The 23,838-nt window shown below is 48.1% G+C and overlaps 1 protein-coding gene across 2 annotated transcripts in view; it reads right to left on the bottom strand.

Moving 5' to 3' along the window:
- Positions 1 to 23,838, bottom strand: part of RASA1 (RAS p21 protein activator 1) — a 1,157,575-nt gene that overhangs the window by 969,128 nt on the left and 164,609 nt on the right. The window lies entirely within an intron of this gene.

Raw genomic sequence — 23,838 nt, 5'->3', positions numbered from 1 at the left:
CGGTAAAGGGGCGCCCCACTACAGCAGACGAGCCAGGCCCAAATCCAAAGAACTGCTATCTCACAGGCTAATGGGGCGACCCACGCCGAGTTTCAGCATTGTAGGATGACCACACAAGTACAGCAACTTGCTAGACATCACCTCGGTGCCATCCGGATCTCGGCGCCCCACTGCAGATGAAGTGCCTCTCAACTATGAAACCACCACGGTGACATCCGGATCTTGGCGCGTTGTGCTGCCTTCGGCCTATTCGCACATCGGTCCGCTACTGACGCCATCTCACAGGCTAATGGGGCGACCCACGCCGAGTTTCAGCATTGTAGGATGACCACACCAGTACAGCAACTTGCTAGACATCACCTCGGTGCCATCCGGATCTCGGCGCCCCACTGCAGATGAAGTGCCTCTCAACTATGAAACCACCACGGTGACATCCGGATCTTGGCGCGTTGTGCTGCCTTCGGCCTATTCGCACATCGGTCCGCTACTGACGCCATCTCACAGGCTAATGGGGCGACCCACGCCGAGTTTCAGCATTGTAGGATGACCACACCAGTACAGCAACTTGCTAGACATCACCTCGGTGCCATCCGGATCTCGGCGCCCCACTGCAGATGAAGTGCCTCTCAACTATGAAACCACCACGGTGACATCCGGATCTTGGCGCGTTGTGCTGCCTTCGGCCTATTCGCACATCGGTCCGCTACTGACGCCATCTCACAGGCTAATGGGGTGACCCACGCCGAGTTTCAGCATTGTAGGATGACCACACCAACTTGCTAGACATCACCTCAGTGCCATCCGAATCTTGGCATCTCAACGCCTAGTGGTATCTTCCATACAAAAAATATTGTTACGCTGCCTTTGGCCCCATTCGCACATCAGTCCGCAACTTAGACATCACCTCGGTGCCATCCGGATCTTGGCATCTCAGCGCCTTGTGGTGTCAGTCAGAAAATATTGTTGTGCTGCCTTCGGCCTATTCGCACATCGGTCCGCTACTGACGCCATCTCACAGGCCAACGGGGCGCCCCACGCCGACTTTCAGCATTGTAGGATGGCCACACCAGTACCACAACTTGCAAGACACCACCTCGGTGCCATCCGGATCTTGGCATCTCAGCGCCTTGTGGTCTCTTCTACACCGGAAATATAGTAGAAAATATTGTTGCGCTGCCTTTGGCCCCATTCACACATCAGTCCGCTACTGACACCATCTCACAGGCCAACGGGGCGCCCCACGCCGACTTTCAACATTGTAGGATGGCCACAGAAGTGCGACAACTTACTAGACACCACCTCGGTGCCATCCGGATCTTGGCGCGTTGTGCTGCCTTCGGCCTATTCGCACATCGGTCCGCTACTGACGCAAACTCACAGGCCAACGGGGCGCCCCACGCCGACTTTCAGCATTGTAGGATGGCCACACCAGTGCGGCAACTTCCTACACACCACCTCGGTGCCATCCGGATCTTGGCGCGTAGTGAAGCTGCAGCAGCTGCAAATAAGCTTCAGACAGTGTTACAACCGCTGCTCAGAACTCTCAACTATGACACCACCTCGATGCCATCCGGATCTTGGCGCGTTGTATTGCCTTCGGCCTATTCGCACATCGGTCCGCTACTGACGCCGCCTCACGTGCCAACGTATTTTCTCCGCATTTTATACCCTATGCCGCATAACAGGTCATGTGACTTGTTTATAAAACTTTTCATTGGTTCATTTTACTTTTGGTTTCCTAATGATGGAAGGCTTGATCATATGACCTAAAAACAACACTTTTCATTGGATGAAAACTTTTTTTTTCCCCCAAACGATGAAAGCCCCACCTTGTTTCTGGATGTTTCAGACTGAAGCTGGCGTCACCATGAGAGCACCACCATCTCGTAGCTCCGTCGTGGTCATTCCGCGAGCAATCATGGCAGCCGCTCCCCACCAGAAGCCTGCAGGAGTCGGGGCCCCCAAAACTTTTGATGAATTCTCAAGGCGGAGGGGACGCTTTCGAGAATGGGGTCCAAGACCTAGCAGACAAGCGTCCGATTTCCAAGGTGTCCCAGGGCCATTTCAGTGGACCAGGCCCAAAAAGGAAACAGCCTGCCGCCATTTTGAGAGTCCTGTGACAGCCGCCTATCGCTGCACCGCAAGAGTGGGCGCAACTCAGCTGAATGGCGGATTTTGACACAGTGGACCAAAAGCGGACGGAATGGCAACTGAAACGGTAAAGGGGCGCCCCACTACAACAGACGAGACTCCACCTGGAGAGGCCCGTTCACGCCGCCTCCCCCGGGGCGCCCCACGCCGTTATTCGGAGCAGCATTGTAGGATACCAAAACCAGTGCGGCAACTTACTGGACATCACCTTGGTGCCATCGTTCTGCTGCCTTGGAACTATTCGCACAACAGTTTGCTACTGATGACCCACCCCCCGCGACGCCCCACGCCGTTATTTGCTGGGTGGCAACTTACTAGACATCACTTTTGTGTCATCTAGATTTCGGCGCGTTCTGCTGCCTTGGAACTATTCGCACAACAGTTTGCTACTGATCACCCACCCCCCGCGACGCCCCACGCCGGAAATCTGGACGTTGTGCTGCGTTGGGACTATTCGCACAGCCGACCGCTACTTCGTTGTTTTTCTCTAAAAATGTTTATATGTTATTACTATTTTTGTTTTCTTGTATATATTTATAAATTATTAAAGTTTTATAATCTTACTACTTTGTCGGAGTGCTATATATTTTTAATGTGACACATAATTGTAAAAACTTTGATGTACAAAGAGTCATCCCTGGAATCTTCCGCTTCACGCTCGGTCCCCTCCCCAATCACAATACAGAATGGTTTTCAGATAATAGCAACGCTTCTGCTGTGACGGATCTCATCGAGTGTGGGCCTTGATCTACTATAACTCCTTTGAAGACGGGTGATTCTTTACAGCTGTGGCCATAAACTACATCTGCAGGGCTAGCTGATAGCCTAGGACCGGCCTGGACAATCGGACACAGAGGAAAAGGAGTGTCAGAGGGTGCGGTAGTGAATAGGGCGAAAGGGAGGTGTCGGGCGGGCACAGGGTGTGATTCTCAGGGAAGAACAGCGCAGATGGGGGGAGGTTTATTACCCATGCATAAAACAGAGAGCGGGGGTGACCACTGCCTGGGGGAGATGCTTGCGAGGGTGGGGAGCCATGCTAAGGATCGACAGCGTTCACAGAGTGGATCTGGTCAAGGCATCTAAAATGGCTGCCGTGCACGACAAAAGTGTGGCATTTGAAAAAAGACAAGATGGCGCACACAATGTTTTTCAACAATTCCTGATTTCCTTCTAATCGAACGTTAACAGACGTTGGGGCATATTACCAAGGTTAAGCGATATTTATCCCTAACGATGCTTAGCAACGATTTTTTTACCGTCAGAAATTATCGCAGATAAACCTTGCTATTATCAAGGTTTATCGCAAATACGATAAAAAACGAGCGCAATGCATTAATGTCGCTGAAAACTCCGCGATATTCATGCATTACCGAGCTAATGCTCTTAGCCATGTTATCCACCTCCCATTGGATAACATGGCTAAGAACTGCTCAGGGCAGCTGTTACTTTTTGGAGATATTCGCGCTTATCTCGAATATTTCCAAAAGTTGATAATAGGAGATAGCGATGTTAGCGACTGTTTCCAGTCGCTAACATCTTGGCATGCCCACTTTGCATGTCATTAGTGATAAATATCACTCACATGCAAAGTGGGACCCAAGATGGTCGCTATCTCCTACTAGCCGTCGCTAACTGGTGTTAGCAACAGCTAGGTAATACACATATAATTTTATCCCCGCGAAGCGGAGCGCTGTTACAGATATATATCTTGTTTTTGAACGTTAATTTCTCAAAATGCACTGAAGCACATATATTGAGACATAGCAAAGGCACATCGGGCTACCAGTCCCTAATATTTTACCAAGTTTCGTGCAAATCCATTCAGCCGTTCGATTATTATTATTATTATTTTTTTTTGCCCCGCGGGGCCCTTTTAAAACCTCCACATCAAACCTAGGGGGTCAGCGAGGATCTACTATGCCCCCTTATGGTCATCAGCCGTTCGATTATTATTATTATTTTTTTTTTTGCCCCGCGGGGCCCTTTTAAAACCTCCACATCAAACCTAGGGGGTCAGCGAGGATCTACTATGCCCCCTTATGGTCATTTGCCCCTTCGCTTTGGCCTCCTCTTGTCTCTCGATCCTACCGAGAGACAAGATGGCGGCCGCTACGTACTGTTTGGAATGTTTACAGACACCGGAGAGCCAATCAGCTTCGCTTCGCAAAGCTCCGTAACGCGAAAAGTACGCGAAGCGGTGCGCTGTTACAGATATATATCTTTTTTTGAACGTTAATTTCTCAAAATCCACTGAAGCACATATATTGAGACCTAGCAAAGGCACATCGGGCTACCAGTCCCTACAATTTTGCCAAGTTTCGTGCAAATCCATTCAGCCGTTCGATTATTATTATTATTATTTTTTTTTGCCCCGCGGGGCCCTTTTAAAACCTCCACATCAAACCTAGGGGGTCAGCGAGGATCTACTATGCCCCCTTATAGTTATTTCCCCCTTTGTTTTGACCTCCTCTTGTCTCTCGATCCTACCGAGAGACAAGATGGCGGCCGCTACGGACTGTTTGGAATGTTGACAGACGCCGGAGAACCAATCAGCTTCGCTTCACAAAGCTCCGTTGCGCGAAAAGTCCGCGAACCAGAGCGCTAACCGGTCCGCTGTTACAGATATATATCTTTTTTTAAACGTTAATTTCTCAAAATCCACTGGAGCACATATATTGAGACCTACAAAAGGCACATCGGGCTACCAGTCCCTACAATTTTGCCAAGTTTCGTGCAAATCCATTCAGCCGTTCGGGCTAAAAGTGAGGCCAACCGCCCTATGGAAAACTCAATGTTAAAAACACGTTTTGGGACCCCCCTTTTTTCTCGGCCCCCACTGGACGAACCCCCCCCAAATTTTCAAGGGCTGCTCAGAAACAAAATGTGCCATTTTCCTGAAAATTTCAGCCGATTCCGTCCACAAACGCCAAAGTTATTAGACATAGAATTTTCAAAAAACCCATAGAGAAAAAATCCTAACTATATATACCTACTGGCGACCGCCAGTAGGTAATATATATATATATATATATATATATATATATATATATATATATATATAATCTTGAACAATACCTCAATGAAATAGATGGCAAAGAACTGCTTGTCCCACTGCTGCGTCATTTCCCCATGCTGTATTTAGACAATAGTGTCTAGTAAAAGTGTACACATTTTTCCACGCTGCTGCTCGGCAAATGTCTGGCAGTGATTCTCCTGCAAATAGGGCCGTGGAAGTTGCCATTTTTCTGGTGGATTTTCTTGGATAGACGAAGAAATCCATCTAGAAATACTGGATCTTTAAAGTGCCAACCCTTTCCTTGGACCAGAAAATGCTACAAAAAGCTGGTTCGTTTTTCTGAATGACTTTGTCCTGTCAATGTAGAACTTTAGACACCTTTTGACGTTTAGAGATTGTAGAGATTGCTCCGCAGGCGACGAAGGATCCTTAAAAAAGAAGTAGGTAACACCACAGGTTCGTCGAGATGAAATATGGATGGAACCTTAGGGATGAATTTAGGATTTGTCCTCAAGACAACCTTGTCAGGACGAAATTGGAGAAAAGGTTCAGAAATCGAGAAAGCCTGAATTTCACTTACTCTCCTTGCTGAAGTGAGAGCTAAAAGCAAGGCCGTTTTCCATGAGAGAAATTGCAAATCTGTTTTATGTATTGGTTCAAAAGGAGACTTCATGAGCTGTGCTAGCACCGTGTTAAGCTGCCATGAGACTGTGGGCGGTGAACTGGAGGAAACGTCCTGAAAAGTCCCTTGAGAAATTCGATTATTACTCTCTGAGACCAGAGATATGGACGGTTAGCAGGTGTTCTATATCTTGAGATAGCTGCCAAATGTACCTTTATACAAGCATGGGAAAGTTTCGCTCTAGCCAGATGCAAAAGAAAAGGCAGGATTTGTTCTGAAGAGATATTAAAAGGATGAAGATTTTGAGAAGCGCACCATTGACAAAACCTCCATTTTGCCGTATAGGTCTTGTTTGTAGAGATCGCCCGTGATTTGGAAAGAATCTCTCTGCATTCCTGAGAAATATTCAAAGATTGAAACTCATGTCCATGAGGTTCCATGCAGATAAATTGAGCGATTTCAAATTCGGATGAAGAATTAGGCCTTTGTTCATGGAAGAGAAAAACGAAGGGTATATCCTGAGCTAAGAGATAAGTATCATAGTCCATCAATTAAATCCCATGAGTCAGGTTGTCTTCATTTCATCTTCATTTATTTTCCAATTCATATATTTGTCCAGTCTTCACCAAGAGAACATACATTAGCCGCTGCCAACACGTGTTTCGTCTTGGTCTGATGATCAAAAGACTTCTTCAGGGCTATGGCTAGATTCACAAAGTACTAGGTAAGCAAACGGTGTAACCTCGTGTATCCACGGCATCCACCAGTGCAATTATTTGATAATGTTTCCACGTTCCAAACGATGTTGCCAGGGTTTCAATATATATAAAGAGACGATCTCCAAAGTCAAGGTATTTAGTGCTGTGCCACAGATTTGTTTAAAAGTATATAAAGAACGTCCTGGGTGCCACTGACAGCTTGAGGAGATCGGAGAACCACGCTTGTCTCGGCGAAGCTGGAGATAGGAGAATCAAGTGGCACGGCTTCGATTTCATTTTCCGGATCACTTTTGAAATTAGAGGGAATGGAGGAAAGGCAAATGCGAATATTCCTGTCCAGCACATTTGGAGACCATTGCCCCACGATCCTTTCTGATGGAATCTGCTTGCGAAGTGCTTGCATTTTGAGTTGCGAACTGGCGCGAAAAGGTCCAGTGATGGGGTTCCCCATAGGCGAAAGACTTGGAGAAGTTGATCTTGATTTAATTCCCATTCGTGAGAAACATTTGGAGATCTGCTGAGAGCATCTGCCCTTGAGTTGTTCACTCCCGGAATGTGCTGCACTTGCAGCGAGATGTTGTGGAGAAGTAACCACCACCAAATCTCCTGCGCTTGTCTTGAGAGAAGTTCCGACCTTGTATCCCCTTGTTTTAGTAGGTAAAATATGGTAGTCGTACTGTCGGTCCTGACCAGAACCGTGGAACCTCTGATCCTGAGTAAAAAAAGCCTGTAATCCCAAGAACACTGCCTTTAACTCTAGTAGGTTGATGTGAAGATGAGATTCTCTGTCTGACCAATGACCTTGAATTTTTAATTCTTTGAGATGTGCCCCCCAACCTTGCAGAGATGCATCTGTCATCATTACATAACTGTGCTGCTGAGGTTCGAATAGCAGACCTCTCGTTAAGTGTTTTCTGATTGTCCACCATGACAGGGCTCTTTTTATCTGAGGAGAGATGTACACCCGATCTTTGAAAGATCCTAGAGATTGAATCCACTGTTTGTCCAGTAGTTCTTGAAGAGGTCTCATATGTAGCCTGCAATTGGGAAGCAACAGGATACAAGAAGACATCATCCGCAACAATGACTTGTAGATCCTCACTGAAGTGAACTTTTTTGTTCGCAGAAGAGAAGCCAGATTTAGTATCTTCTGAACCCGTTCTTCTGAAGGGTAAGCTTTCGCTTCTTGGCTCTTAGAAACTGAAGAGATCGAGATCGGAGAAGACACGACTTCTCCATGTTGACTTTCAAACCGAGACGACTGAAGAGATCCATGCAACGCTGCAGAGAGAGCTGCATTTCCTGAATTGAAGCACCTTTTATGAGTCAGTCGTCTAGATACGGGAAGACTTGGAGACCTTGAAGTCTTAAGTGAGCTGCCACTGGCCCCATACACTTCGTAGAAAACCCTTGGGGCTGATTTCAGACCGAAGGGCAAGACTTTGAATTGGTAGTGGCTCCCCGCCACCATGAAGCAAAGACATTTTATGTGGATCGGAATATGAAAATAAGCATCAAAGAGGTCCAGGGACGCAAAATAGTCCCCTCGGCAAAGAAGTAGTAATATTTCTAGAAGGGATAACATGCGAAAAGAAATCTTTTTGATGAATTTGTTCGAACTTCTCAGGTCCATTACCTGTCTCCATTTCCCTGTAAGCTTTTTCTTTATCAGAAAGAAATGCGAATAAAAACCTTTCCCTCGTTGAGGACGTGGCACTTCCTCTATTGCCTCCTTTAGTAAGAGAGATAAAATTTCCATTTTTAGAGCGGACAGGTGCCGTTATTTTCGGAGGATTGGAGGCTGATTTGCAGGCTTCTGTATAAATTCCAGGGTATGGCCCTGAAGGATTATGTCCAAAACCCATTTGTCCGTTGTAATTGACTTCCATGCTTGGTAAAATAGAGTTAGATAATGGTTGTTGGAGTTTGAACAGGTGGCGGGCGCAAAGCTGAAGTCACTGTCTTCTATTAGTCTGTTGAGGCTTGCCTCTTGCCGATGGTTTTCCTCTTGTCTGCTGCGGATGAGAGGAACCTGAGGAACGAAACTGCTGACCACTTGAGAACTAGCGATATCCCTGTTGATTGTAAGGCTGATATCTGCCAGATTGATATGCTGGTCTCTGAGTATACTGTCCTCTCTACCCTCTCCTTTGAAAGGACTGAAACTTTCCTTGTTGCAGAGATCCCAGTGCCCGTGCCGTATCAGTGTTGGTCTTGATGCCTTGAAGGTCTTCATCAATGTGCTTACCAAACAGATTTTCTCCGTCAAACAGCATGTCAATTATTTTTGTTTGGACTTCTGGTCTAAACAAAGTGGCATTAAGCCATCCCCGTCTTCGCAGCGGTACAGCCGCTGCCATCTGTCGAAAAGAAAGCGAAGACATATCCATTGCTATATCAATGGACTCAGAAGCCGCTCTGGAGCCATCCTGGATTATGGTGGCTGTCTCTTCTTTTTTATCTTCTGGCAAATGTGACAAAGGAGCTATATCCGACCACATTTGGCGATTGTATCTACTGAGGAGAGCTAAGGCATTTGCAGCCCTAATCGCTGCTGCCGCCAGCACAGCAAAGCACTTCCCAGCTCCTTCCATGCGTCTTCCTTCGTTATCCGGAGGCGCTGCAGTGTTTGGGACCGGATTTTTCGAATTGCGTTGAGCTGCCTGCATCACCAAAGATTCCGGCCGTGGATGCCCAATTAAACACGACGGAAAGGATTCAGGTGCCCAATACTTTTTTTCTTCCTCGGCACCGAGGCTGCGACGGAGGCTGGGTTCTTCATCAATTTTAACTCTTCTTCCCAAATGAAATCTATAATTGGGATTGACCGGACGGATTTTCGAGATTCTTCTTTAAAGTCGTAAAGAAAACACTCTGCTTCTTTGACTGGAAGCGGTAGCTTAAAACTTTTTGAGGCCTTCTCCATGACATCATGGAATCCCCCAATATCTTGAGGAGGAGAAGTTGCTGGAGACGGCGATGGAGATGGCGTAGTAGGGATAACTTATTCATCCCATTCAGTCCCAACTGGGCTGTCTTGAAGGAGTTCACCTTCCTCTGGTTGATCTCCGTCACTTTCTATTAGATCATTTCTGATTATAACAATAGGAGGGGGAACGCATTTCTTGAGTTGAAGGCGTAGGTAGAGTTGGAGGCTGAGCCTTTTGAACCTGAACAGGACTTGTTACGGACTTTGAGGCGGGAGTGTTAGCCTCTGGGAAACGACGATAGTAGTCGTTTATCATATGGCGAAGATCTGTTACAAGGGGAATTGGCATAGATACAGTTTCCTCTCTCCCCTCCTGCTGTACTTCTTCATCATAATCGTAAGACTGTTGAAAAGACTCCTATCTCTTTTCTGTCACTGGACGATCTTGGAAAGAAAAGACTTCCTGTAGTTCCTGGTACTCCTCATCATCAGTGTCTTGACTTTTTATCTGCAGCTGTGATGGACTATAAGCTACTCCAGATTCCTCATCCTCGGACTGCATTTCCAGTAGAGTTGAAGGTGGCAACGGTGAAACCTTGGTCCAACAGGTAAAGTCAGTAGATTTCTTCGCCGTCGACGGGTGGAAGGACTTCAGAGTAATGGATGACTGTCTTCCGAGACTTAAAATGTGTCGACGACGAGTCTCCCGTCGACGAAGTTCCACTCGTCGCCGAAATTCGGATTATCGTCGACTATGTCATCGCCGTCAATGGTGCCGTCGTCGCAGATGGCGTCGACGTTGATGTTCCTGTCGACGAAATCGACGGTGTTGTCTTAGTCGTGACGTAGCTGTCGTCGTCGAAATCGTCAACCGTGTCGTCGACGTTTTGACAGGAATGACGGCTGGAGATACTCCAACCTTGGATGAAGGAGCAGATGACACCTCCCTTGAAACAGAGGATCTTTTCAATGGTGTTTGAGGCAAAGAAGATGAAGAAGCCTCTTTTTCTTCGGTTTTTTTGCTTTTTAGCAATCATTTTCTCCTCAGGAGCAGAAGACTTTCTTTTCTTGGGAGTCTGAGGAACAACTTCTTCTTCAGAGTCCGAATCTGTAGTGGCTTTCTTCTTTTGAAGCCACAATAATAAATGTGCCTCCCTGTCCCTCAAGGTTTTAGCCGAGAAGGTTCTACAATGCTTGCAGTCTTTAGGGACATGCTTAGGGTGGAGACAGTATGTCGATCCTCAGAGTATAATCTAGGTTTTCCACAGGATCTGCAGGGCCTGAAAAGCCTCTTTTTAGAGCTTTCAGCCATTGTAGGTAAAGGAAATAGCACAGTACCTCAATCCAGTAGCAAGAAAACTTTCAGTTGAGAAAGGTGAAAAGTTCACAGGAACTAAACTGAGCAGAGCTCAGGGAGACTCCTCTTCACACGAAGGCGATTGAAATCTGAGGTATGATGGCTCTGCTGGGGAGTGTGATGTCAGGGCTGGCAGCTGATTGGCTGAGTTTTTGTCCAAATAATGAGGAGGCTTGGCAACCAAATATTATAGTCCCCTATGGAACTTTCTATGCAGTGTTTTACTCTATGATACTGCTATAGTCATTCTGTTACCATGAGACTCCCACCATGACGACGGGGAAGATACAAGCATGTGAATCTATGAAAGATACAATAATGGAGAATGAGAGTTCAGAAAGAACTGATGTTGATGATTGTAGGTTACTGCAAATCATCAATCACTACCATATTGGTGAAAGCTATCTGTGCCACAAGTGCATTCCAGCATCCTTGATGAATCCATGACTGAATATGTCCAGTTGGAGCATGTATTTGCTTTCACACGGTCGCAATTTTAATTCTAGTTTACCTCCACATGAGTGTTGTGCGATATGTTCTAATCCAAAGAATGTGAATTATCAGTTTGGTTCATGAAATTTGAGAGAGTGTTCGGTCAACGGGATTCCAGAACACATTTTATGTATATGTCGACAGTGTTCTTAGATTCTTGTTTTTAGTTACCTTGTCATGCTGCCTACATAGATTTTGGAACATGGACAGAGTTTGATATACACAACATAGGTGTGATTGCAGTTGATCCACGGTTTTATTGGCTTTCGGGAATTTTTATTGGGTGCAAATACCATTTTTTGTTTGGTCTTTGTTTACAAATTTAACAGTCATGGCAGGTTTATCAAGAAACTATCATGTTTACTTCCTTTTGCCCACAAACACTGATTGACAGAGCATTTGTTTCAGGTTCATAGTTCTGCCTCCAAAAGCCCATCCAAGGCTCTTTTGGAATGCTGTCATTGATGGAGGAATTACTGTTTAGTAGATGCTAGTGATTTTGCAGTGTTCGTCAAATTTGGTAATGGCCATTGTAATATATTGTTACGAGCCTAAAGTCATTTTGTACTGAGAAGTCAATCAATCAATATAAACTTTATTCGGCTAAATGTGCATATCCATAAAAGTACAGAGACAGAAAAATAGTTGAGACATCCACTAAAATTAAGATTAAAAATGGACCTCCAGTAATACAGTGCACAAACTAATAATGAAACAAATCATTCAAAACATGTAACATTCAGGTTAAAAACGATGAAGTGAAATGCTATAATTCAGCAGGGGCACATAGAGTTACGAGTGCGCACCGCCGCCTTCAGAAAAGAGCCAACCCGAAAGGTTAGTTTATCATCATTTAGAGCAATGACCATTTTGTACTGAGAAACAGGTTGTTGTCTTGTTTCTGTAATTAAGGTTCTGCAAAGGGTTTTATCAGTTTCTTTTTGCAATTTTGTTAAGCATAGATCTTCCTAACCCAATTGCTCCAACTAGTTGTTCAGTTTCCTAATTTTCTCTCTGTAGTTGTCCTCCTGAGAGCAATTTTGTCTCATTCTTAGCATTTCTCACTCCGAATTGCTGAATGATGGCAGTTGGATGGCAGCTACTAGCCTGTAGCATGGAAAAAGCTTGAGTTTCTTTTCTGTACAGGGTTATCTGGATTTGATTGTTTTCAATCTAGATGGAGCAGACAAACCTTCTTGACCTCACCACCTACATTGAAAACAATAAAATCCCATTTATCGGAGGCCAGGCAATATCAAAATATTTTAATTTAGGGACACTGATAACCTGACCACAATAGTCTCAAATATTACCTCTCCATTCTCCATGCCTTATAGGATTTCTAGACTGTAGGAGGCTGGCTTAGTATATGGTGCACATTTTTTTAAGAGAAGCACCTTGCACTGATCCAGACAGCCCTTGTGGGGATTTTAGTGGTCTTAGACAGTCATAGAAAAGCACTCTAAGTGGTAGCTGTGGAGAGCAGCCTTCAGGCTTAGTCCAGAAGGAGTGTTAATCCGCATTTTTACCAGATCTAATCATGTAGTGTAAGTTGAACAAGAAAGAACCACACAGTGCGGTTATAAAAATATGTCTATTTATTACACAACACTCATTAACACATTGGTATATCTCCTGCTCGGAGATATCAACACAAATACACCATAATACTTGACTTGCAAGAGGTAAGTAAGCACAATACACAGTGGTCTCCAGGGGAAACCAAACCATATACTAAGAAAGTAGAATGCAAACTGCGACCAAAGTCGAGACTTGGACCAGGAGACTCAGAAGAGCTGGGTACACAAAGAACCACCCAAGGTATGTACCCAGGAGTCTCACGAGGCTGTGTGCAGAGTGAAAACCCAGCTGCATGCTCAATACAAGTCAACGGAAAAGTAGCAGTTGCAGTTTTGGAGAAGGACCCTTCCCAGTGGACCCTGAAGAAACCCAGTGGAAGACAGAAGGCTAGAGAGTCATCCCACCCGTGGAGACCCCAGGATACCTACACCAGGGAAGCCAGGTGCATAGGTGCGAAGTGACATCGGACACAGCTGTAGACCACAATGGATGGCTTCAGTAAAGATCCCGCTGTCGAAGACAGTGCAAGAATTCGGGGGAATCAAAGGGTGGATTCTTGAAGAGAAGAACCTGCAAGCAGAGGGGACAGAGTCTATGGCACTCGAGGTGACCAGGAGGCACAGAAGAATAATGCCTACCGATGAGAGAAGATGCAGGAGTGATGACAATGGCGTTGTTGCCGCTGCTGTGAGGATCAGGAGACGCCAAGGAAGACCAGGAGCCATGCACAAGCTGTCCCACGTCGGAAGTCAAGAACCAGGGGGTTGTGCCCGACAGGAGCACCAACAAGCCTTGGCAGCAGCAACAGACAGAGCGACGTTGGGACCAGCAAGGTCCGAGAGACTTACCAAGTGCAGGAGAGTCAGAGCAGACCCTGAGCAAGACAGGGAGCCCACTGAAGGAAGAGAAGACACTCGAGAGGGTCCTCCGGCCAGAGGCACAGGAGTCGCAAGAGGACCTCGAGCAGCTCACTAAAGATGTAGGCCCAAGGTCCCGAGAAGCGGTGAGGACGAAGATCTTGGCAGCAAGAGCTGCTGGAGGCCGGAGCTTCTTGTAGCCCAAAGATCTCTGGAGTGCAGAGCCAAAAAGCCCAACAAGCCTTGGCAACAGCAAGTCAGAGCAGTGCAAAGAGGTTTAGTCCCAGTGGTTCCGACGAGTGATACTGGCCTCAGCATTGCAGAGAGGACAGGTCAGGCCTTGAGGGAGTTCCAGAATCACCACCTATGTTGCTGAGCCTTTTGATGTCCGTAGGACGTCAGGAGCAGCAGACTGGTCAGCTTTGTGCGGTGCCTGCAGATGCAGGGGAGTGACTCCTTCACTTCAAGGGAGATTACTTTATGTGTCCTTGATGGCCCCCATGTCTGTTGAAGATCCTGGAAGAAGCACATATGACATTTTCAGGCTTGAATCTTGTCCCACGACAAATCTGAGGACCCACCCACAGGTAAGCCCTTTTATACCTTAAGAATGGGGTTAGGACGACTCAGGGGTCCCTCCCAGAGGAGGGTCTGGACAGAGGGGAGGATACTCCCATGTCCTTTGTCCAGTATCGCGCCAGAGCGGGAGACAAGGGCTCCCTGAACTGGCTCAAACTGGAGTATGCAAGGAGGGCACCAAATGTGTCCTTCAAAGCAGTCTGGTGGTGCTGGCAAGCTCCCCAGCCCAATACAGAAAGTACTATCTGGGAGGTGGTCACCCCTTCCGATGATAGGAAACCTATTGTTTTATAGTGATTTTGCATCATACAGTTTGTACAGGTCATACGCGCGTTTTCAAGTTACATACATGGCAGCATAACAATCAGGAGGTATTCATCAAATGTCCATCACATTTAGTCATTCTGTTTTTAGCACTTATCAGGCTCAGGGACCCAGTTCAACATACCCACCAAGCCCATTGTGCTGGATAACTATCTAAAACAGCTGGAGCACTGCACCCCTCTTAAGTCCCTCCAGGCCCCCCTCATATTTTTTCCCACTTTTTAGGACGCCCTTGGTACACCACTTGTTCCGCATTCTGACACCACCCCATGTCTGACATCCACTCCCCTAATAAAGAAGGCTATGACTTGCCCAACGCGCCTTGGCAATATTTCTATTGGCCACCCCCAAGGCTAAGGTCACCCATATGCTTGGATACCTAGGTCTAGGTTCTTCCCCAGATATGTTCAGAAGTTGGTCTTCTGCATTCATTGGGACCTCCTCAGACAGGACCTGAACCAGCACCTCTTGATTCGGTCCAAAAATGACTGAATAAGCGGGCACGCCCATAGTATATGAAACAATTTGCTTTCTGGCCGCATCCCCGTAGACACAGAGGTGACAATACTTTGCCTATTTTGAAGAGGACGTTTCAGGACTAATAGGACCTGTGCAAGATATGTAGCTGAATCAAGCTAAATTTAGTTATAATGGCAATTTCCCTTGGACTCTGCAATGCCTTGACCCACATGTCCCCCAGGTTGTCTGTCCATTTCTGACGCAGCGATAGTATCACATCTGGCAAGTTATTTAATAGTTTCTTATAGACCAGTGATATACCCTTACTAATGATGGGGTCTGCTATAAGCCCATCTTCTAAAGGGGACGAATCTGGCAGTGACTCCTCCTCCTGTATATGGCGACTCAAGGTGTGGCTTAATTGCAGTTATCTATATTGCTTTTTACCTGGAATGTCGTACTCCTTCCCGAGATTGGCAAAGGACATCATAGACTGGAATCTCCAGACGTCCCCCCGGTGTTCTACCCCTAGAATTTCCCAACACACGAAGCCTTTCAGACCCCTTACTTCTTACTTCTCCCAACAGGTCGCTTTGCCACAGTGGGGTCTTTTCTGTCAGGTTGTTACACCAGCCCAGGTAGCATAGTGCCTCCCGCCAGGCTCTGACCACCAAGCGGGTATGCTCGGGGACGGACTGTGGTTTCCCTTCTCCGTTGATAGAGAATAGATTTGAAGGTCCTGTGCCCCATCGCATCTCTCTCTAACCTATATGCGGGCTCCTGTAGATCCGCAAACACCTAGTCATTAATCACTGTCAACTGTGTTGCCCAATAATCGAGCTGGACATCTGGGTCTCCGAGACCTCCTTTATACACACCACTCTGCACCATGCGCAAAGCTGTACGAGGGACAGATCCCTGCCATAGTAGTGATCGTACCTCCTGGTCCAGCCTTTGAAATATCTTCCCCAGGGGGCAAAATGGCATGTTTTGCTATACATATAGAAGAAGTGGAAGGTTCATTTTATATAGCTCTCCTCTCCCTGACTGTGTGATGGGTAGATTATGCCAGTGGGCCACGTCATCGTGCAATAGCTCGAATTGAGGATGCATGTTCAGTTGAAGATACGCCTGCAGGGTCCCAGGTGATATGAATACCCAGATATCGAAACCCATCACCTACGACTAGAGCCTCACAATCTGACGGCAGTCGGGGCAACTCTGCCATGAGTGGGAAAACCACATATTTGGACCAATTGATTTGGTACCCTGAATGATCTCAGATTTCTGCACATATATGGTGCAGCAGGCTAGCCGATCTCTATGGGAATGTGATGCTGAGGAGCCCGTCGTCCGCATAAAGCGATATGTGCTCCTCCCACCCGCGAGTCATTGGCATTTCCCTGGCTACGGTGTCCCCACGTATCCATATCCCAAGCAGCTCTAGAGCTGCTTGGGATAAGGAAGGGCAGAAGGGCAGCCTTGGTGAGTCCCTCCACCCAAGGGGGAACACCCGAGATGTTACTCCATTACAGCAGCCTAATCCACCTACAAAAGTTTAGTCCAAAGCCCATCCTAGGTAATACAGCAAAAATGTAGTTCTATTGGATGCTGTTGAAAGCCATCGTAGCCTTGATGGCCATCACTACTGCCTTCTCTGAGAAGGTTGGCTTGGTTTGGCTCAGGACACCGTAGTGACATCGGAGATTAAGCCGAGTACTACGGAAGGGCATGAAGCCCAATCCAGGTGTATTATGGTCGTGATAACCCCTCTCTGGCTAGACGCCAGCACCTTGGCTGGCACTTTAGGCTCCACATTGAGTAGAGAGATTGGCCTAACAAGCTTATAGCAGCATCTCCTTCAATAAGGATTGCGTTATAATAGTCTATAATCAACACATTACTTTGGGGAATTGTACAGCGACCATAGTTCCCTTTCCCTGAACCCAGCCCCCCTCCTCAAACCATGTGTGTAACGAGAGACCATTCAACTCACAAATCAAGATAATCAGAATATACAGGTAAATTAACACATGCTCGTATGATTTCCTCACGTATCCGCCCTCTGCTCCGGGGATCGAAGGCTTTCAGGAGAGTCAGTCCGCCGGAGGGTAGCCTCTGCCCCTGGTCTTCGGGTTCCCTTATTCTTAGTCCCCTTTAGATCTGCCAAATGCCATCCCTTCCCCCACTCCCAGGCTTCTTAAGGAGTGTCTAAATTATGTGTTTTTCAGTCACTAATGATCCTCAGTCTGGCAGGGTAGAGCATCATATAGCTAATGTCTTTTTCCTGTAGAGCTCCTTTCACTGCCTCAAAGCTCTGAACTTGCAGGGTGAAGTCTGGGAAGAAGCTAATTGTTGCATTCTCTATACACAGTTCTCCATGGTGGTGCGCCACCTGCAAAATTGCGTCCTGATCCCTATTGTTGAATGTTCTGGCAATGAACATGGGGGTGCTCGTTTTTTGCCAAAGGTGCAGCGCTCTGTGCGCGTGCCATATAGAGAAGAATTTAGATAATCTTTTCGGGTGAAGTGTCTTAAGTATCAAATCTTTGAGGAACAGTTCCACACTGGGCCCTTCCTATCCTTCTGGGACCACCCTGAAATTGGTGCACCTGGACCTGCCTTCCTGATCAGCAGCTTTTGCTGTAAGGATTGCATTATCCTTGGTAGGGCCATGACCTGTTCCTCCAGGCGTTTGGTCGTAGACTGGAGACCATTTATTTGAGATTCCGCACTCTTCACCTTGTCCGCAATGTTTCCTGACATCTGCCATAAGGAGATTCACATGCATTGTGACTGTGATTCACATGCGTTGTGACTGTACCCAGTTTGAGTTGTAATATGCCTCTGAGGTCTCGTATTGCCACCACTATTTCTCTCAGTGCGAGCTCTTCATCCTGCTGAGTGGAGGAACCTGTGTCATTCTCTGCAAAAGGGGGAGGTGGGGGGTCTACCTGGGCCGACTGTGTAATTGTCCAGCTTGTTTGTTTGGGTTGTTATGACACTGCAATTCCTGACCACTGCCCTGTGCTCCTGATGACCGGCTGGCCCACCGGCACCCCGTCCAAGGCTCTTCCACCAACAGCACTGGCACAACACAGCAATCAGTTTCAGTTCAGCCGGGGGGGGGCACCCAGAGTCCCTTGTCTTTCTGATCCCCCACAGGTTCTCCGCCTTCCCCCCCCCCCCCAGTAAGGTCCCATCCTGCCTCTCCTGCAGCAGGTTCCAGCAACCCCTCAGCTAACTCCTCAATCACACTGCAGTTAGTTCTTCAGAGGGGAGGGGGGAGCCAGCTCGCAGGGCCCAGTCAGATCTGATCTGTAGTTTCTATATGTGATGGGGGCTCTTGACCGCCGGGTGGAATCGCATCTGGCCCCACCTTTACATGACGTCCCTTTTACACATTCAGCAACACTTTCTCTCCCCCCACGGGTGGATCAGGGGAGTCTGAAGAGAATAACTCTTCAGACCCCAGCCACAAAGTCACAAAGCCACACATCCCTCCGATGGCTGCAGGGGCTTCGGGCTGAACACCAGGCCTTTCAGCCCTCTCCCGGGCACAGAGGTCTCGGAGAAGTGGTGCTGCCCTTGCCTGTGGCTAACAAAGCAGAGGAGCGGAGATACGGAAAATGTGGAGGGGAGAGGACACCGGAGGTGGGATCAATAGAAAAAGGGGGGACCAAAAAGGCTCGCACCTCCCAGTGAGGACCTTCCGGCCCTCTAAGCCAGGCCCCAGCAGTTCTCTCCGGGCTGGCCACTCCTCACCTCTCGCCACTCAGGGCCCAGATCACCTGCATCTCTCATCCACTGGACAGCGCCTCAGTCCCCTACAGTTCTTCCTCCTTGCTTTGCTCCGTCGCCTGTGTCTAACACAGCAGTCTCACCCGGCTCTCGTCGCACTCAGACAGGCTTCCCTTGCTCCACTCAGTCCACAAGGTGGCGCAAGCCACTCCACCACGATGTAAATGTATGTAAATGTATAGGCATTTATATAGCGCACTACTTACCCGTAGGGTCCCAAGGCGCTTCGACCGCTGCGAAACCCTTCCTGGCTTCCCTGAGAGATGGTCCCTTAATGGGTATCTCCAGGGTGAGACCAGGCATCCCCGGCGGTCTGGTGGGGCCGTTAGTGAAGATGAGGCAAGCTAATGCCCAGAGTTGCCGAGTGTGAACGCTGATCAGAGTGGGCACCGAGGCGAGAGAATTATCGAGTCCGCTGACCCTGGTCCAGAAACCTGCCGCGCCGGGAATCGAACCCTGGTCCCGGGCCGTCCTCTGCTCTCGGGTCTGCCGCCTCTAACCAGTGAGCCACACTACTTCAGGCTCCAGCCAGACCTCAGGGAGAATCAATCTGTCACCAATTGTATCCACAACTGCTTTGGGTACTCACTGCAACAAAGTTGTTCGGATATTGGTGGATGCACGGTGATAGTTCGTCAAGCCGCTGCAGGAGGGCATAATCATGTCTGTGGTCAGCAGCAGCACTAGCTTGCTAGCAGACCCTGAAAGGCTGTAACCGGGAGTACTGGGCGCTTTCTAGAGGAGCCCCCCAGTGCATGAAATCATACCTCCAACACCAATAACTGTTTTGGGGTATGATTCCAGAATGTTTGATACTAAACATGGCAAGGTTCGGCACAGCCACTATATAGCTAGCCATTGTGTGATGAAGCATGGCAACTATATGTATCAAAATGGCTGAGCGCACTTGTGAATAGTCTTTGGGGTTTGTAATGGTGTCTTGCTCATGCACTCTCACACTTATAACCCAGCACCCTACCTTCTAGATTGAAAGGCCTGCCTTAGGGGTGACTTATAGGTTTTAAATGTAGTGACCTCAGATATAAGGAAACATATCGCACGTAAGTGGTGCTAGCACCAGCTTACACAGGCTGCAATGGTAGACCTGTAGTTACAGTTTGAGTGGTCTCTCGTGGGTGGGATAATAGATGCTGCAGCCCATGGGAGACCCCTCATGTACCTATGCTCTGGCTAACTTAGTACCATATACTAGGGACTCACAAAGGTACACCAGTAGCCAATTGTGGAAGTGCAAAAGTACTTACCATGTCAAATGTAGGGAGGAAGAACAGTGGCTGGGGTCCAGTTTAGCAGGAACCTAGCCAGACTAGTCAAAAAAAACATATTGACACCAGCAAACAAGCATTTGCAATGCAATAAGTCTCGCATTAATTAAGTTTGAGCTATTGGCATTGCGAAATATTGCAACACCACGTTGCAACAAAATCTATAAATTGTAGGCCAAACAAAGTGTCTTTTTTTTAAGCAAAGGTGGCATGCTGCGCTTTAGATTAATATGTTTAAAAGCAAAGTGTGCCATACTGCGATTGCTACAATAGTTAATTGTGGAAGCGTTAACAATTGATGTGTGCACGATGAAAGCGTGCACTGACGACTGTTGGTGCCCGATGTGTGTGTGAGAGAGTGTGAGAGTGTGAGAGTGTGAGAGTGTGAGAGTGTGAGAGTGTGAGAGTGTGAGAGAGCGAGAGAGCGAGAGAGCGAGAGAGCGAGGGAGCGAGGGAGCGAGGGAGCGAGGGAGCGAGGGTGCGAGGGAGCGAGGGAGCGAGGGTGCGAGGGTGCGAGGGTGCGAGGGTGCGAGGGTGCGAGGGTGCGAGGGTGCGAGGGTGCGAGAGTGCGAGAGTGCGAGAGAGCGAGAGAGTGAGAGTGTGAGAGTGTGAGAGTGTGAGAGTGTGAGAGAGTGAGAGAGTGAGAGAGTGTGAGAGTGTGAGAGAGTGAGAGAGTGAGAGAGTGAGAGAGTGAGAGAGTGAGAGAGTGAGAGAGTGAGAGAGTGTGAGAGTGTGAGAGTGTGAGAGAGTGAGAGAGTGAGAGAGTGAGAGAGTGAGAGAGTGAGAGAGTGAGAGAGTGAGAGAGTGAGAGAGTGAGAGAGTGAGGGTGTGAGGGTGTGAGAGAGTGAGGGTGTGAAGTGTGAGAGAGAGTGAGAGTGAGAGTGAGAGTGCCCAGTGAAAGCGTGCGCTGGTGGTGTCTGTGCCTGGTGAGTGTGCACTGACGGCCGGTGGTGTGTATCCCTGGTGAAAGCATGCACTGACGGCTGGTGGTGTGTGTGCCTGGTGGAAAAGTGTGCACTGACATGTTTAAAAGTAAAGTACGCCATACTGCGATTGTTACAATAGTTAATTGTGGATGCATTAACAATTGATGCGTGCACTGACGGCTGATGATTATGCCCTCCTGGTGTGTGTGCCTGTAGAAATTGTGCACTGATGGCTGGTGGTGTGTGTGCCTGGTGGAAGGGCGCACTGCAAGCTGGCGGTGTGTGTGCCTGGTGGAAGTGTGCACTGACGGCTGGAAGTGTGTGTGCCTGGTAGGAGACGTAAAAAAAGAGCCAACAGGACCACTGGGCAAAGTTTTTAGGAGGAATACAAGCATAGCGCCTTGTCAGGACTTTGAAGCGCTATATGGAAGCAATCAAAATATGTAACACTAAGAAGGCATACAGAAAAAACAACCCTTTTCCTACGAGACTGTCCCCTTGGACCTGTCCTCAGCGGTGTACGTAAAGATACTACAGAGTGAAACGTGGACCCAGGACATGTGCAAAAGATAACAATGTGCAGTGGGTACACGACATGGATGCAGAACTTCCGGTCTTCCAAATCCCATACGTGGGTAGCTCACTTGTTTTCTCTTGGCTTTCTGGGATGTGTAACAGGAGGAGGAGGTTCCAATCGGAGGAGGTTGTGAGCAGTCCTCAGCAAAGGTGCAGGGCAGACAGAATGGGTCAGAGTAACAAGAAGTGACCACGAGGGGGAAGGTGCAATGGGTTAAAGTCAAAGGAGACTTTCAGAAAGCGAAATGGCGAGAGCCATCAGAAAATGGATAGTAGGGAGCAGAAACTGGCGTTAATGAGTACAAAGGTTGGGGGGGGGGAGTAGTTTACAGTGTAGGAACACGTGTGACGCGGAGAAAGTGTGACAGTAGGGGTGGAAGGCAACAGTCGACTAAAAATAGTGAAAGTAAGGGGAAAAAGTTGATGGGAGAACGAGAGGCAGAAGGAGGATATGAAGGAACTGATGGCATTTGGAGGAAGTGAAACAGCGTGACGAAAGTAGTAACTACGGGTGACACCTCTTAAATCCCAATTTCAGTGAATTGTTACAGCTGAGGCACACATTACAGCACGGAGAGCCCTCACGGTTCATTCAGCACCACAGTTACATTGCCTAGACATAGCCTGCCTTGTCCACCTCAGAAACAACAGCATCACCCTGGCCTGCGTGATGCAACCAAGATGCAATAAGGACAGCACGACAAGTCCCCAGCTGTGCCAGCTAGCAGCAGGTACAATGCATGCTCAGTTCAAACCGTGTGGGAGAGCGAGAGAGCGAGAGAGCGAGAGAGCGAGAGAGCGAGAGAGCGAGAGAGCGAGAGAGCGAGAGAGCGAGAGAGCGAGAGAGCGAGAGTGCGAGAGTGCGAGAGTGCGAGAGTGCGAGAGTGCGAGAGTGCGAGAGTGCGAGAGTGCGAGAGTGCGAGAGTGCGAGAGTGCGAGAGTGCGAGAGTGCGAGAGTGCGAGAGTGCGAGAGTGCGAGAGTGCGAGAGTGCGAGAGAGTGAGAGAGTGAGAGAGTGAGAGAGTGAGAGAGTGAGAGAGTGAGAGAGTGAGAGAGTGAGAGTGTGAGAGAGTGAGAGAGTGAGAGAGTGAGAGAGTGAGGGTGTGAGGGTGTGAGGGTGTGAGGGAGTGAGAGAGTGAGGGTGTGAAGTGTGAGAGAGTGAGAGAGTGTGAGAGTGAGAGTGCCCAGTGAAAGCGTGCGCTGGTGGTGTCTGTGCCTGGTGAGTGTGCACTGACGGCCGGTGGTGTGTATCCCTGGTGAAAGCATGCACGGACGGCTGGTGGTGTGTGTGCCTGGTGGAAAAGTGTGCACTGACATGTTTAAAAGTAAAGTGCGCCATACTGCGATTGTTACAATAGTTAATTGTGGATGCATTAACAATTGATGCGTGCACTGACGGCTGATGATTATGCCCTCCTGGTGTGTGTGCCTGTAGAAATTGTGCACTGATGGCTGGTGGTGTGTGTGCCTGGTGGAAGGGCGCACTGCAAGCTGGCGGTGTGTGTGCCTGGTGGAAGTGTGCACTGACGGCTGGAAGTGTGTGTGCCTGGTAGGAGACGTAAAAAAAGAGCCAACAGGACCACTGGGCAAAGTTTTTAGGAGGAATACAAGCATAGCGCCTTGTCAGGACTTTGAAGCGCTATATGGAAGCAATCAAAATATGTAACACTAAGAAGGCATACAGAAAAAACAACCCTTTTCCTACGAGACTGTCCCCTTGGACCTGTCCTCAGCGGTGTACGTAAAGATACTACAGAGTGAAACGTGGACCCAGGACATGTGCAAAAGATAACAATGTGCAGTGGGTACACGACATGGATGCAGAACTTCCGGTCTTCCAAATCCCATACGTGGGTAGCTCACTTGTTTTCTCTTGGCTTTCTGGGATGTGTAACAGGAGGAGGAGGTTCCAATCGGAGGAGGTTGTGAGCAGTCCTCAGCAAAGGTGCAGGGCAGACAGAATGGGTCAGAGTAACAAGAAGTGACCACGAGGGGGAAGGTGCAATGGGTTAAAGTCAAAGGAGACTTTCAGAAAGCGAAATGGCGAGAGCCATCAGAAAATGGATAGTAGGGAGCAGAAACTGGCGTTAATGAGTACAAAGGTTGGGGGGGGGAGTGGTTTACAGTGTAGGAACACGTGTGACGCGGAGAAAGTGTGACAGTA

This window comes from Lissotriton helveticus, chromosome 2_1 (assembly GCF_964261635.1).
Source record: "Lissotriton helveticus chromosome 2_1, aLisHel1.1, whole genome shotgun sequence".
NCBI lineage: Eukaryota > Metazoa > Chordata > Amphibia > Caudata > Salamandridae > Lissotriton > Lissotriton helveticus.
This window is presented reverse-complemented; position numbering and strand designations above follow the sequence as displayed.